The sequence below is a fragment of the Schistocerca gregaria genome, chromosome 2, assembly GCF_023897955.1.
Source record: "Schistocerca gregaria isolate iqSchGreg1 chromosome 2, iqSchGreg1.2, whole genome shotgun sequence".
Classification (NCBI taxonomy): domain Eukaryota; kingdom Metazoa; phylum Arthropoda; class Insecta; order Orthoptera; family Acrididae; genus Schistocerca; species Schistocerca gregaria.
Window position 1 is genome coordinate 900,051,543 of NC_064921.1, and position 15,746 is coordinate 900,067,288.

The 15,746-nt window shown below is 41.2% G+C and overlaps 1 non-coding gene across 1 annotated transcript; it reads right to left on the reverse strand.

The window, feature by feature from the left end:
* Positions 1–13,280: 13,280 nt before the first annotated feature.
* Trnaa-cgc (transfer RNA alanine (anticodon CGC)) lies at positions 13,281–13,353 on the reverse strand. The gene has a single exon. It is a non-coding gene; the product is annotated as a tRNA-Ala (tRNA).
* Positions 13,354–15,746: the final 2,393 nt, after the last annotated feature.

The following is a 15,746-nucleotide window of genomic DNA, read 5'->3' on the forward strand; positions in this document are numbered from 1 at the left end:
ATTTCTAGTCTCCATAAAAGTCATTACACTCGAACTTAATGTAGGGATAGGAAAAACCGATCGCTTAGAACCGGTACCGGTAGTTTAGTTCTGAATAACCGTTACTTTTCTATGTTTGTTTGGTCTCCGTTATAATAGGTATCTTTCATTTTCTAGTAATAACCGAGTTAAAACCACAAAAAATCCATTAGCCATAGCAGCAGTGCTAAAAGTTTTCGTTTGTAAATAAACCTTTTTTAAAGAAATGAGCTAGTTTTATTTCTATACTTTTCATTGGCTTGAAATATTGCGTTATAGAAAATTGGAAGAGCCATCAATGCTGATGTAATAACAGTGCCTACAGAAACGAACAACAAACACATTGCTGAGGAATTGGTACAACATTTCCCAGACAGTAATGCCCCTGGAACTTCCTGGAAGATTAAAAGTGTGTGCCGGACCGAGACTCGAACTCGGGACCTTTGCCTTTCGCGGGAAACTGCTCTACCAGGAAGTTTCATATCAGCGCACACTCCACTGCAGGGTGAAAATCTCGTTCAAGAAACATCCCCGAGGCTGTGGCTAAGCCATGTCTCCACAATATCATTTCTTTCAGGAGTGCTAGTCCTGCAAGGTTCGCAGGAGAACTTCTGTAAAGTTTGGAAAGTAGGAGACGAGGTACTGGCAGAAGCAAAGCTGTGAGGACGGGGCGTGAGTCGTGCTTGAGAAGCTCAGATGGTAGAGCACTTGCTCGCGAAGGCAAAGGTCCCAAGTTCGAGTCTCGGTCCGGCACACAGATTTAATCTGCCAGGAAGTTTCATATCAGCGCACAGTCCGTTGCAGAGTGAAAATCTCATTCTAGTAATGTCCCTGTTGTCGTATGTCGTTGCTTAAGGTACGTGTGTACGTGCAGTGAACATCATTACAGTTAACATCATTTGCTTCAGAGGAATAAAGATTTGTCTGCAATTTCTATGAAATAAGAGGAAGGAAATAATGATTACAGTAATAAATTAAAAACTTAAAAAAAGGCTCTGAGCACTATGGGACTCAACTGCTGTGGTTATTAGTCCCCTAGAACTTAAACCTAACTAACCTAAGGACATCACACACATCCATGCCCGAGGCAGGATTCGAACCTGCGACCGTAGCAGTCGCACGGTTCCGGACTGCGCGCCTAGAACCGCGAGACCACCGCGGCCGGCTAAAAACTTAGAAACTAATCATTCGTAGTATTTAATAAATATAAAAAGTAACTGAACTGCTGCATGTATCCACATAATGTACCTTTATCTGCTTCTCGCCCTTGAAAACGGTCAAATTAACACGTAAAAATAGAGTTCTTCAACTTTAGTTTCCACCCTTTAGGTCTGACTATTCGTAATGCCCAAATAGTGTCGTGATCCCCGATTACAACACTTTTTAGCAGAGTTCCAAAAACAGAATCATTAGGAGAAACTTGTGCTCTTATTTTGGTATTCAGCCACTTACTGGGCTTCGGGATGAGCAGCGAACAATTGACGCACTAAGTTTTCTTTTGTTTGTCCATTTGTTTTAATAATTGATTCTATGTATCTTCGAACTGAGTCAGTTTTTTTCAGTCTGTGTTCAATTTCCACGTTTATTAGAGGAAATAATAGGAATAAAAGATCGGGGTCATTTCTAGTGTCCGATACCAACCGTTGACATTGACCAATGACGTAATGTGTGATGTTAATTTGTTTGTGCTTCAGATTGCTGTCGAACATTAAATGATTTCTCTGGATTTCCTCATTACGCGCGTATATTAAAACTTCGATGTAGATTGTTTTGGTTGGGTCTCGTAATTTGTTTTCGTCATCTTTTGTTAATGAAAGTAGTCGTGATTTATAAGTAGTCGTGATTAGGAGACCTTGATTTCTGTTCGTTATGGATGAGTCAGTTGCTTTTACTGCGAAAATTCTGCTTCAGAAAATGAGTGACCGTAAATCTACTATAAAATTTTTGCAATCATTGAGCGTCATTGCTGAATTTTGCAAGTGCAGTGTCTGTGGAAATTATATGGTTTTGACGAAGGTTGCGTTGTCACGAACTTCCGACGAATACATGTGGAGGTGCAGAAAAAATAATATATGGAGATCCATACGCAGGGGGACGTGGTTCGAAAGATCGAGGCTGAATTTAGAATTGTCATGCTAACCTAATATTTTTGCTGTGAATATTCTTGCAAATCTGTCATACACGAAGCAGGGGTCTCGTGTGTCACTGCAGTCGACTGGTTCTCGTTTTGTAGAGAAGTCTGCGGGGAATTTATGAAGTATGAGGGGGGGGGGGGGGGGGGGGGGGGCAGGCGTTATAGTTGAAGTAGATGAGTCACATTTTGGAAAGAGAAAGTACGAACTGTAGTTCACTAACAAGATCATTTTTAAGCACGTTTCTGATATGTTATAATATTTTTGCGCAACAAACAGTAATGTTAAAATCGGTAACTAGAAATGACCTCCTACATAGGTTGCTTCTAGTTACCGATTACAACTATTCCACGGTTCACTATTTAGATCGTCCTTGCAGTAAGTGAGGGTGAGGAATATATATGCACTTGTAATTGGTCTCGTGTTCTTTTTTATTTCAGTCATCTATATATATATATATATATATATATATATATATATATATATATATATATATATATATATGCACTTGTAATTGGTCTCGTGTTCTTATTTATTTCAGTCATCTTCAATTCATTTAAATGAAATTCGCAAGTAAATAATAGTCGCGTTAAATGTATCATTTTATGGCATGCAAAATTCGTTTAAGAGAGTGATCTGTTCCATTCATAGATTGTCCATTGCATCATCTTTGCCTTACGTATGACGTCATTGGCCAAAGCCGACGAGTGGTATCGGAAGCTAGAATTTATCCAATGATCGGATATGAGTTATTTCATAAACCAGTTATTCTGACCTGATTTAACAGTCAGTTTAAAATGGCAAGGAAAAGAAAAAGATATAGCCGAAAACCAGTTGTTTCAGCGATAAACGCCATCCGTAGCACGGCGCGGTGTATGCAGACACCCGCAGCCTGTTATCGACATCCGTCCTAGTTAGGCGTGCTGCTCCCTGGGGGTGCCGTCGGCGGTGCAGTAGCCGACCGGAACACGTATAAAAGATAAGCCTCCAGATGGGAAGTGTAGGATCTGCGAGTGTGGCCCGCGCCAGCGCATCTATAACTACCTCCACATCTGCATCTACGTGACTGCTCGGCGATTCATACTTCAGTTTTTTATGTTGCTGAGCAACTGTCATACAATAGTTTTTAAACGAATACATCACTGTTTTACAGTTTTGGTGTTTATTTAAGTACGATCCAGGTTTCGGCCTTTTATGCCATTTTCAGGTGACCGATTAATAACATAAACTCAATCGCTTGAAAACGGCATAAAAGTGCGAAACATGAGTCGTCATTAAATAAACAACATTACAGTCAAATAGCAGTGTGTTCATACTGAAGTGCCTGACAGCGGATTCTTCGAACAACCTTGAAACTCCTTCTCTACCGTTCCACTCTCTAACAACGCGTGGGAAAAATGAACACGTAAATCTTTCTATATGAGCTACGATTTCTCTTATTTTATTACTCTTATCATTTATCCCTATGTAGGTTAGTGACAATGAAATATTTTCTACATCTGAAGGATAAAGTTGGTGTTCAAATTTTCGTGAAAGCACCTTTTGTTTTAACGACTGCCACCCTAACTCTATTATATTTGTGACACTCTCTCCTCCATTTCGAGATAATACGACCGAGCTGCCTTTCTTTGGACTTCTTCGATGTCATCGGTCAACCCTTGTAAGGGTCTGATACTGCACAGCCGGCCGAGTTGGCCGAGCGGTTCTAGGCGCTACAGTCTGGAACCGCGCGACCGCTAAGGTCGTAGGTTCGAATCCTGCCTCGGGCATGGATGTGTGTGATGTTCTTAGGTTTCTTAGGTATAAGTAGTTCTACGTTCTAGGGGACTGATGACCTTAGAAGTTAAGTCCCATAGTGCTCAGACTCTTTTGAACCATTTGATACTGCACACCAGTACTTTAGTAGATGACGGACAAGCGTAATGTAGACATCCTCTTCTTTTAATGACCAACAACCCTAAAAAAAACGTCTGTCAACAGGAATGATAGGAACGATCTTGCTATCTCTCTTTAGTTGGCCTGTTCCGTCTTTTAAGAGCTCTGCCACTAAAACTCAGTCTTTGGTTTGTGTTCTCCATTACATTACATAGGTGAGCGTTCCAATTGAAGGTATTCTGCTAAACTGACAGCCTTTAAATTTGTGTTATTTATAGTATAACCAAAATTTAACCAATTTCGTCTCACAGTCATGTGGATGATCTCACGCTTGTCCGTATACACGGACAGTTTCCTTTTCTCGTACCATACTGACATCGTTTCTAAGTCATTTAGTAATTACTTTTGACCTTATGATTACTAGACGATAAATGACAACACCATGTGCAAACAATCCAAGAGCGCTTCTCAGATAGTCTTCCACGTCCTTTATATAGATTAGGAACAGCAGAGCGCCAATAACACTGCGTTGGGAAAAGACGAATGTCACTTACGTTTTACTCGATGATTTTCCGTCGATTGCTACGTACAGTGACCTTTATGACAGTAAATCATCACTCCAGTCGCACAGTCGAAGCCATACACCATAGACAGGAACTTTGAATAGAAGTTTCTAGTGAAGAACGGTGTCAAAAGCCTTCTGGATATCTAGAAGTACGGGAACAATTTGAGATCCCCTGTCTACAGCTCTCACAATGTCATGCGAACAGAGAACTAGTTACATTTCATACGAACGATATTTTCTGAATCCGTTCTGAGTATGGTGGCCGAGCGTTCAAAAATCCTACAGCAAATCTAAGTCAGTGGTATGGCTCCGTAATTCAGCGTGTTACTCCTGTTTCCTTTGTTGAATATTGGTGAGATCCGTGCAACTTTCCTGTCTTTTGGTATGGATTTTTCGTCGAACGAGCGGTTGTATATGATTGCTAAGTATGGAGCTAACGTATCGATATACTCCGAAAATAACTTAATGGTGTGCTATCTGGATGTATCTGCTTCTAATTCACTCATGTTGTCAGTTGTTGGCTCGAATTCTGGAATATTTGCTGCGTCTTCTTTCGTGAAGGAATTTCGGAAAACTTTGTTTACGCTCTTCGCTTTTATTCAAAAATATGGTTGAAATGGCGCTGAGTACTATGGGACTTAACATATGAGGTCATCAGTCCCTAGACTTAGAACTACTTAAACCTAACTAACCTAAGGACATTACACACATCCACGCCACGCCGCTTTTATTATCGTTGGTATCACGCAATAAAGGATTCATAGTTTCTTACCGCTGGTATGCTTTGCCTGCGACAGGATTCTCTTTGAATTTTCTGCCAGATGCCGAGACAGAGCTTTTCACTCTCTCTTCTTCTTCGAGAACTGAGGTCTCCTTTTACGATTGACCATACCTGAAAGATATGGCTGCCACTTCGTTCTTCAATATTGTTTGACCACATTGGATACGTATGTTCCATATAAGCACTGCGTCATATGATGGTGCATTGTTGTCGTACACGTTCACCAACGCAGCATGGACTGTTGCTGAGAACTCATTACCGCCAGATACTCCATTTTACCAGTGGGAACCGTCATTTTGTCTTGCCCCCTCTTGCGATGTGATACGGTACTGTGGTACAGGGATTTGCGCGTATATGAAACTGCAGATATATATATGCAAAGACACGAAAATTTTGTTTTGTATTTTTATTTTTTAAAGTTACAGTTAAAACGGTATGACTACCTCTCATAGTCAGTTTACTAATATAAATCATCCTTACAATTTCGAGATTAAATGTACGGGATAGATTTGTGATGTCGAATGTCTCATTCAGTTTTCGAGAATACAACTGCGATTATACAAATACTTTTGGTTGACGGTATAAAGTTACCAGTTCAAGCCAACTAATGAGACCGTAATAGCCAACGTGTTGCACGAACTTGAAAGCAGCGGCTTCCACGGAGCACCGCGCTACGTTTCTGGCCTGCGCCGATCACTGTGGCGCAGAATAATATGCAGCTTACTGGAGGCTAATCTCGTAATGCTATTAGTTTCCGCGAGGATTACGAAGCTTGCCGTGCGTGTACTGGTCCGCAGGGATTCCTGGGGAGCCTCGTCTGGGCAAATTACCGGCAGTGGCCTTGTTGCGGGACTCCACCTGTTTTACTTGCTGTGCTGAACATGCTAAACGATAGTTCGTAAGTGACGCAGAAGAACCATGTCTTCGCGTCGTGTAGACTATGGGAAATATAGTGAGTGCTTATTGCTTAAGCAATTCTTGCCAGGACTGAAATGGTGAGAGTATATGTAAGAAACATTGTGTTCTAAGAATCGTCTAATAGTCTGGATCATGTATCCTCTGTTCTACGCCATCTACAATACACAGACATATTCCCAAGGTCATCATTAGTTATGAAATATTCCTGAAGCTGTATGTGTGTTGTTCCGTTACGTGCTTTTCACAGACCTTGTTGCTATATGCATATCCAGTCATCTCTATAAACTCGATACATTTGAAAAATACCAACCAACCAGTTGTATGAGTAAAGGTTTGTTAACGCTTCAGCAAGGATTCGACAAATATAAATTCTGGAAGGCAAATCGTCCTATTAAACAAAGTTACCTACACAATGAAATCAGTGTGCTGAAATCTAACAGATAAGAGGAAATCTTATTTCACTGTATCCGCAGTAACAAAGACACTAAATATTTTCCAACCTTACGGGGAAATACTCGCATACAACGAAGACTAAAATAATAAGTTGGTTTCCATCTCCTTTTTAGGCAACATGTCTTAGAGCATGAAATGCCTATTGGTCAACAGCTATAAATGTAACGTAACTTTCGTTCCTAATAATAACTTATAGAAAAATGTTGCGCACACTCTCAAAACTGTCGAGGATCTGTTCTCAAATTTAGTACCTAGAAAATGATTTACAGCTACATAACCGATTTTTATATAGGTCAAACAGTTAGAGCAATCAAAGAGAAACACAGAGAGCATCTATTGGGAAAGAAGGTGGTAATAAACACACTTTCATCACTGCATAACGTTTACTTATTGCTGGTCAGTCTCAGAGGAATTTAGAGGATACTGTAGTTCTACGCAAAGAGGTAAAAGGGCGGTGATTGGATTTATGGGAAGAACCTGACATTTTCAAAACTAGGCTAACAGAGACGGCAATAGGTTAAACGGTCAGTTGTAGCTGACAACCAGACATTTCCTTGAAGGCCTTAAGCACCTACTTCTGGCCGCGTAGTGAAGTTTACAACTCGCTGTTGGCCTTCGTGAGATGCCTGTGTCTGAGAATTCTATTTCCACTTATGAATCCTACTTACAGTTTCGCAGTTTCATATACGACGCTTTGTCAGCCGAAGCTACTTCCTCTGTTTTATTAATTCATATATAATTCATATTTAATGTACGCACTTTGTTGCCCGCCCTTTCTCCCGCCGCCTTTTTTTTTTATTACACTCTTTTTTGAGTATTTTGTTTTCTCAAGTTACGTACGTACAGCGGAATGCGGGTTTGCGTATTTTTGTTTTTATTAGCTATTCTAACAGTTTACGAAGTATGCTACTTCCATCTGACATCAGTTTCTTTTCATAGCATGCTTCATCGTTCAAGGCTACTTGCCCTCGTATGTTACTTCACAGTTTGTAGTTCCCCCATCCTCGCCTCGTTTCAGCAAAATCGGAAGGAACGTCGTGAGTTGTCGCATTGTGATTTGTTGTATTCCGGTTGGGCTAAAGAAGTCGCAGTATGGTACAATGCGTCCTTTGAGTCTACGAAGGTGAGGAAACTTCAAATGTATTTGTTTTGTGACACAAGTATAGGGAAGTCTACATTGATTGAAAAGGTGTTAAGGCGAAAACAGGAGGTGTATATGCCTTATTGTTCCGAATTCGGAATTGGAGGCTATAATTCATGTATTCATTCTGTTATTTTGTTTCAGGAATTCGAGTGGTGTAGATGGAAGCCTTTTGCAGGTATCTTGAAAAGAATTGTTGAAGGTAGGCCGCTAAAAGTGGATGTTAAATATAAACCCGGCCTAACAATTACTCATTCGGGGCTCGTTATATATGTGTCCAATGAAATGGCTATTTGTGATGAGGCACTGTTGTCTCAATTAAATATTGTCCATGCTAATTGCCATATTGGACATTGTTTGAGTGTGAAGGAGGAGAAGGACACCTCATCGTCCTCGTGTAGTCCTGAGACGCCGGTGTGGGAGATACTGTCCGATGAAACGTCGTGTTATTGGCAGGAAGAGACGATGGGCTCGTAGGCGTCACCGTATGCACCATCTATTACTTTCGACAAGATGTGTCGCTGGCGAACGCAATTTGTGAAAACTATTAATGTCGAATTTAAGAAGAAGTAAATTGTACGGTATATGTATCAAATTTGCCTTCCACACGATCTGTTTTACCGCCCTATGGCGGCAAAACAGATCGTGTGGAAGGGAAATTTGATATATATATATATATATATATATATATACATATATATATATATACGGTACAATATGTCTTTTAGACATTATAATATTAAGGATGAAATTACTTTCTTTGCTAATAAATATCAGAATCTAATAATTAACAAGGTGAAGGCATATACGTATCGTATAAATGTTAGAGTAGAAAGACTAACTTTGGATAGTAGTGAAAATAAGAAATTTTTTGAAGAACAAGGTAATAAGGAGAAATTTAAGCTCTGTGTTAGTAGCAAGTTTGGTAAATTTAGTATTCAAGGGTTTGATTCGACTGGTGTTCCTTCTAGGAGGTATTCTGGTAAAAATACATATCGTTTTGTGACATATAGTCGTCCAGAGAAATCTGTACCTGTTAGTAAAGTTAGTGATTGGACAATTATTGAAAAAGAGTGTGGTGCTAGAAATACAGTGTTTCAGACTAATCCATTTTGTGTAGGTGTTCTTGTAAGTGGTAGTGAACCTAAAGCGGATAATAATGTTCAGTCTGAAGTTAAATATCTTTCTATGACGGTGAAGAATATTGTGACACTTGCTTCAGCTGATGTCGGCGTTATTATTTTTTACGAAAACTGGGTACACATCCGACATTATTCTGATAGTCTCCGGCTTGCTTTCCTGGTGCCTTATTCCGACACTCGAATTGACAAACTTGCAAGGACATCTTATGGAAATAAAATAAATGAATCAGCAGCTGTTATTATTTTAGAGGAGTTGTGGTATTACAAACCTAATTTAGAGCAACTGTTAACACAATTTAAAGAAGCGTATCGAGAGTATGTTTTTATGCCTAATGGTATAAGGTGTGCTAACTCGTAGTAGCTAACACATAATTTATCGTTCAAAAAGCATTTGTCAAATTTAAGTAATAATAATAATAGTCAACGTTTTAGTTTAGTTTGTGTTAAGACACTATAATAAATTTTAGGTCTCTATCTCTAATAATTTTTAACCATAAAATATGTACCAGTACATCAAAAAAGACGGACTTACGGGGAATTAAAGTTAAAGCTTGCTTCTCTACCTACCCTACATAGCACTAATGCATCCCAGGTCAATATTCATTTTGGTTGTGGTTTTGTTTTCCCTCTCTTTTCTTTTTCAGACTAGTTCTTGTTATTGCGTCTTTGGTAGCTCCCAACACTGATTTCTCTGCTTCAAAGAATCTCCTGCGGTCAGTATCTGTTAAAGTCCTAGCATATTTAGTACACCAGGCACTGCCACCTATTCCATAACCTTAAACCTTTGCAGTTCACCATCACTGAAACAAAGCAGAGCATCCTGCACACCTATTTTCAGAGTGTTTAGTCCTACTACAAGATCAGCTTTTAGTATCCGTTCCCAAGGACAGTTGTTAAACCTCCCATTTGGCTTTTTTATTTATTTATTTATTTATTTAACCTGATCAGATTAGGGCCATCAAGCCCTCTCTTACATCGGAGCAGTGTTCCACACATGCAGCATTTCACACATCAGAGTTACATCATGGCCATAGTTTAAATGAGAAAATTAGCTTACTCTAGTGACAATATGAATAAAGAGTAGTGACTAAGACCTAATAAAGTAAATGCGGCAGTATTTTTACAACAGGTGCTATGCGTACAGATTATGATAAAACAATAATAATAACAGTAAAAAAAGTAATGATAAACATGACTAAGACCTAATAAATTAAATGCTGGCAGTATTTTTACAGCAGGTGCCATACATACAGATTATGATGAAAGCAATAATAATAACATTTAAAAAATCAAATAATAATTGTCAATAGTAATGAAGGTTTGTGCAGATGTACATAATATCTTGGTGTGTAAAGTAGATGTTTACTAGTTTAGCGTGTTTTGGGGAATGGAGATTTAAGGAGGGGGAAAGAGAGAAGTAATGAGGTGAAGTGCATTCATGTACAGAGGAAGAAATTACTGTTGTTTAAATAGATACGTCATTAACTGTTTTCTGAAGCTGGACATGTTTTTAAGTTCTCTAACATAACGAGGGAGGTTTTTCCAGAGTCGGACTCCCGCTACTGTAAAGGACTTGGAGAAGGTGACTGAGCGATGCAGTGGAACGGAGAGGATTTTATTATAATGGGAACGTGTGCTTCTGTCATGTTGTTCCGACATGAGTGTTTGGGACGAGGAGAGATACGAGGGACAGTTTACATTTATAAGGCAGTAGATGAGACAGAGTGTATGGAAATCTCTGCGTTTGTTTGCACGCAGCCGGGATAGTTTTGCATATGCTCGTGAAATGTGATCAAAAAGTCGAACGTCACAGATACATCGGACGCAGGCATTCATGGCCAGTTCTAGACGTCGGGAATTTTCCTGAGAGAGGCCTTGTAGGATAATATCGCTGTAGTCAATGATTGGGTGTATAAGCGTTTGTAGTAATTTCTTTTTCAGATCGAAAGGGAAGAGTTTTTTATATTTTTGTAGGACATGAAGGGATGCTGATGCTTTTTTGCACACTGCAGTTACGTGCTTAGTCCAATTTAGATTTTCATCTATTATTATTCCCAAACTCTTTGCTGAGGGAGAGAAGTTAATATTTGTTCCATTTAGGATAAGGGTGGTACGGATTTTGAGTCCTACTGTGTAATTTCTTCCCTTATTAGCATGCTACACTAAGACATTAGAGAATGAAACGTCGTAAAGAACGACAAATATGAGAGCAAAATTCTGTTTTTCACAGAACTTCCTGTCTAACATGGGTCTGTCATCATGCGTGCACACACTTTCAAGTGTCTGTAACTTCCGGGTTTTTTCGGTGCAATTTCCCTCTATGTAAATTTTTCCTTGTTAAAAAGATCATAGAGAATTTTTAAGACAAAAATTAAAAAACTGAATAAAAAACTTAAGTGAAATGTACTTAAGACTGTTTCTTTCTTTCGAGATACAGGTGCGGAGGTTCTATTTAATTATTTGTTGATAACTAGGGTCACCTTGAAGCAGAAGCCACTTGCAAAGAGTCCTACAGCTAGTATTCACAACGTAGTCATAGTTACATGGATTACAAAATTTAGGCGTTCAAATGAAACGTGCAGTGTCAAGAAAATGAAAACAAGACCCTGTCTGTACCTGTAATAAGTTCTATTAACCTGAACATTCACTTACAGGCTACACGGGCAGTATAGCCTGAGATTACCAAAGTCATGTGATATCTCTTAATATAGTGTCAGGCCTCCTTTTACACGACACAGTGCAGTAACTCGACATGGCATGGACTCAACAAGTCATTGTAAGTCGCCTGCTGAAATATTTTACCATGCAGCCTCTATAGCAGTGCACAACCTTAGATCCCGCCTGGAAGTTGGCGCGTATGTCCGCTCCTCTAACTGAAGGGTAGGCCGAATGTAGGAAGCGAGTAGGAGCAGGGAATGGTGAAATGATTCGGTAGTGCGTATGGGTTATAACTCTTTTACTTTGCGTACAGATGAGCACGTAGGTGCGAAGCCGTTCATCAAGTTATAAAGGCAAAATCTGTAGTGGTTCGCCCACTATGAAATATAAACAATGTTGCTTGGTCGTCTCCTCGGGATCAACTGGGCTGAATCCGGAGCGGCGCTCGTAGAGCTGCGCAGCGCCGGCTAGAGGGCGCTGTCGTCTGTGTCGGTGTCGTAGTGCCAACCTCCGAACTTGCAACTACGCCGTGGCATCGTAGCTCTCTCTATTATGTCCCATAAATATGAGATGTGATCCATGTCGGGAGTTCTGAGTAGCCAAATCATTTGCACTAAGTGTTCAGAATGTTCTTAAAACCAGTCGTGAACAATATGACCCAGTGACATGACGTATTGTCATCCATTAAAATTCCATGGTTGTCTGGGCTGCTGATGATCTTCAGGTAGTCGAACATAACCGTTTTCTGCTATAATGACTGAAGCAGAAGAAATTGATTAAAATTTGTGAGTCCGCCGGGACTCGAACACGGGTCTTCTTGTTTGCTAAGCAGAAATGGTAATCATCACATCACCACAGCACGATGGTTAACGTTACTGCATGAACTACGAAAGTTTAGTGCCCTCCCCAACACAAACTTTAATTAATATTTGTGCTTATTATCCCTTGCGTTGACATTACTGCCAGGGCTCTCCGGCACTGGAATATCACTTAACTTTGGTAGTTCGTGCAGCAATGTTAACCATCGTGCGGTGGTGGTGTAATGGTTTTCATTTCTGCCTAGCAAGCAAGGAGACCCGGCTTCGAGTTCCGGCCTCAGCACAAATATTAATCCATTTCTTCTGCTTCAATCATTATCGCAGATAAAGAAGAGACTTAAATGTCTCGGGGAAAAATATAATTATAAGATCTATAAGATCACGTATGATACAAGACTTTCCCGTTACTTCCAACGCCGGAGAGCCCTGGTAGTAGTGACAATGTAAGGGAAAATAAGCCAGAAGATATGAACTGAAGTTTGTGTTGGGGATTGCACTCAACTTCAGTAGTTCGTGTAGCGCTGTTAATCATCGTGCTGTGGTGGTGTAACGGTTAGCGTTTGTTTTTAGCAACCACAAAGGCACGGGTTCGAGTCCCAGGAGGAGATGGAGGAGGAGATTAGTGTTTAACGTCCCGTCGACAACGAGGTCATTAGAGACGGAGCGCAAGCTCGGGGAAGGGGAGGATTGGGAAGGAAATCGGCCGTGCCCTTTCAAAGGAACCATCCCGGCATTTGCCTGAAGCGATTTAGGGAAATCACGGAAAACCTAAATCAGGATGGCCGGAGACGGGATTGAACCGTCGTCCTCCCGAATGCGAGTCCAGTGCGCTAACCACTGCGCCACCTCGCTCGGTCGAGTCCCAGCCGCACTACAAATTTTAATCCATTTCTTCTGCCTCAGTCATTATCGCGTATAAGCAAGAGTTTTAAATGTCTCTGGGAAAAATATAATTATAACCGTTTTCAATCAATGATCCGTTCATTTGGACCAGAGGACCCAGTCCGCTCCGTGTAAACGCAGTCCACGCCGTTACGGAGACAACGTCAGCTTCCACAGTGCTTTGTTCACAACTTGGGTCCACGTCTTCGTGAGGTCTGAGGCACATTCTAACCCTACTATCACGTCTTACCAACTGAAACAGAGACTCTCTGATGAAGCCACGGTCCTTCAGTCGTCTAGGGTGCAGCTCATACGGTCACGGGCCCAGGACAGGTGCTGCAGGCGATTCGTGCTGTTAGCAAAGGAACTCAGAGTCGGTCGTCTGCTGCCATAGCATATTCATGCCGGATGGTCTTAACGGATACGTTCGTCGCAAGTCCCACATTGATTTCTGTGGTTATGTCACGCAGTGTTGCTCGTCTGATAGTACTGCCAACTCTAAGCAAACGTCGCTGCTCTCGGTCGTTAAGTGAAGGCCGTCGGCTACAGCGTTGTTCGTGGTGAGTGTTACTGTGCGAAATTTGGTATCTTCGGCGCACTCTTGACACTCTGTATCTCGGAATATCAACGTACCTAACGAATTCCGAAATAGAATGTCCCTTGCATCTAGCTCCAACTACCATTCCGCGTTCGCAGCCTGTGGCCGTCATAACGTCGGAAATCTTTTCACACCAATCAGTTGACTACGAATAACTGCTCCGCTAATGCAGTACCCTTTATACTTCGTGTACGGCGATAGTATCACCACCTGTATAAGCTCGTATCGCTATTCCATGAATTTGTCATCTCAGCATATGGCATATTACGCTTCTCAACCGACTTTTATGAAACATACATAATGAAAGAACAACATGACGTCACTCCATCCGGTTAAATGAATCGCACATGTCATGAAGCTGGCCCTCACGTTTGCCACCTACATGATGCGACAGTTTAATTTACACCGCGATGAAATGAAAGATAAGTTTGGCACAGCTTTCCCGTCTCAGGACGTCAGTCCTGTATTCCTCCACGCCCACACCCACACATAGGCGCACGTAATTAGACAGCGACTGCACTAACTCCGCTCTACTCTCAGCCACCGCCTGCAGTGCGGCTCGCGGTGTGTGGGCGCGTGGTTGCAGCCTCACCCCCGCTTCATTAGAAAAGTTAGGCCGCCTGTTGGCTGATGGATCGCCCGCGGAGATAAAACTAATTAGGCGTCGCGTAAGCTACTTACGGACGCCGGGACGCGAGCGAATACCGAGAGGCCGGGGAACGACGACGCCTGCGACGCAGCCGACCACGGCTGAGAAGAGAGAATTCGGCGTAAGCGCATAAAACTGGAACGGCGATGTCTATCTAGTCGTCTAGAGGATGATGACTGGGAAGCAGCTATTGTCGCTTTAATTAACTAAAGCAATAAAATTGTTTCTGAAGAGTAAAACAGATTTAAAATTAGATTGAACGTAGATGCAGCAAACCAAATAGAGTACACATATCGGTGCCTATCCTTTCAGACATATCCGAAAGGACAGACATCTGTCTGATGCAGCAACCACTGTGAATCAAGATGAAAATGAACTACAGCTATTGGTTGCTAGTGGGCAGTGATCTAAATCAATGGGGAAAGTTGATAATCTGTGCCAGACCGTGTTCCGAACCCAGGTCTTCTCCGTATTAGGCAGGTGAACTGACCACTGCGCCATCTGGGCGAAGTCGCCGTCGCAAGTACACGGACTATACCCTAGCAGGCCTCCGGTTATACCCAAATTCTCAACTTACGCAGTTCAGTGCAGCTGCACACCAATCTCGAAGAATGAGAGTAATGGACGAAGGGCGAACTAATGTGTGGATAAGTTGAATTTAGGTGTGACAGGAGGCGTGCTAGAGCACGTAAGTGTGAACCAGGATTCCAACGACAAACTTTCGGAAGTGGTAATAAAGACTAAAACAAGGAAAAAAAAGTAATGTGTACCTTGTTCGATAGCGAAGATGAACAACTGTTCGTGGATTTAGAGCCATTGTTTGCTGGACTTTTTTCCTCCTTTTAGTCCATACTATCATCTCTGTAAGTTTGTTAGTGGAACTTTGGTTCACCATGTATTACAATGATTATAAGTCAGTAGACAGCGCAGACGAGGAGGAATGGACATAAAGAGCCATCACAGAAGTTGGAAATAAAAACATAGACACAAAGGAGGTAACTGTAAAGAAATCATGGGAAACAGAAGAAATACTCCAGTTGATCAATGAAAGAAGGAGGTACAAAACTGTGCAGGGAAATTCAGGAGCACAGAAATACAAGTCACTGACGAAAGGAA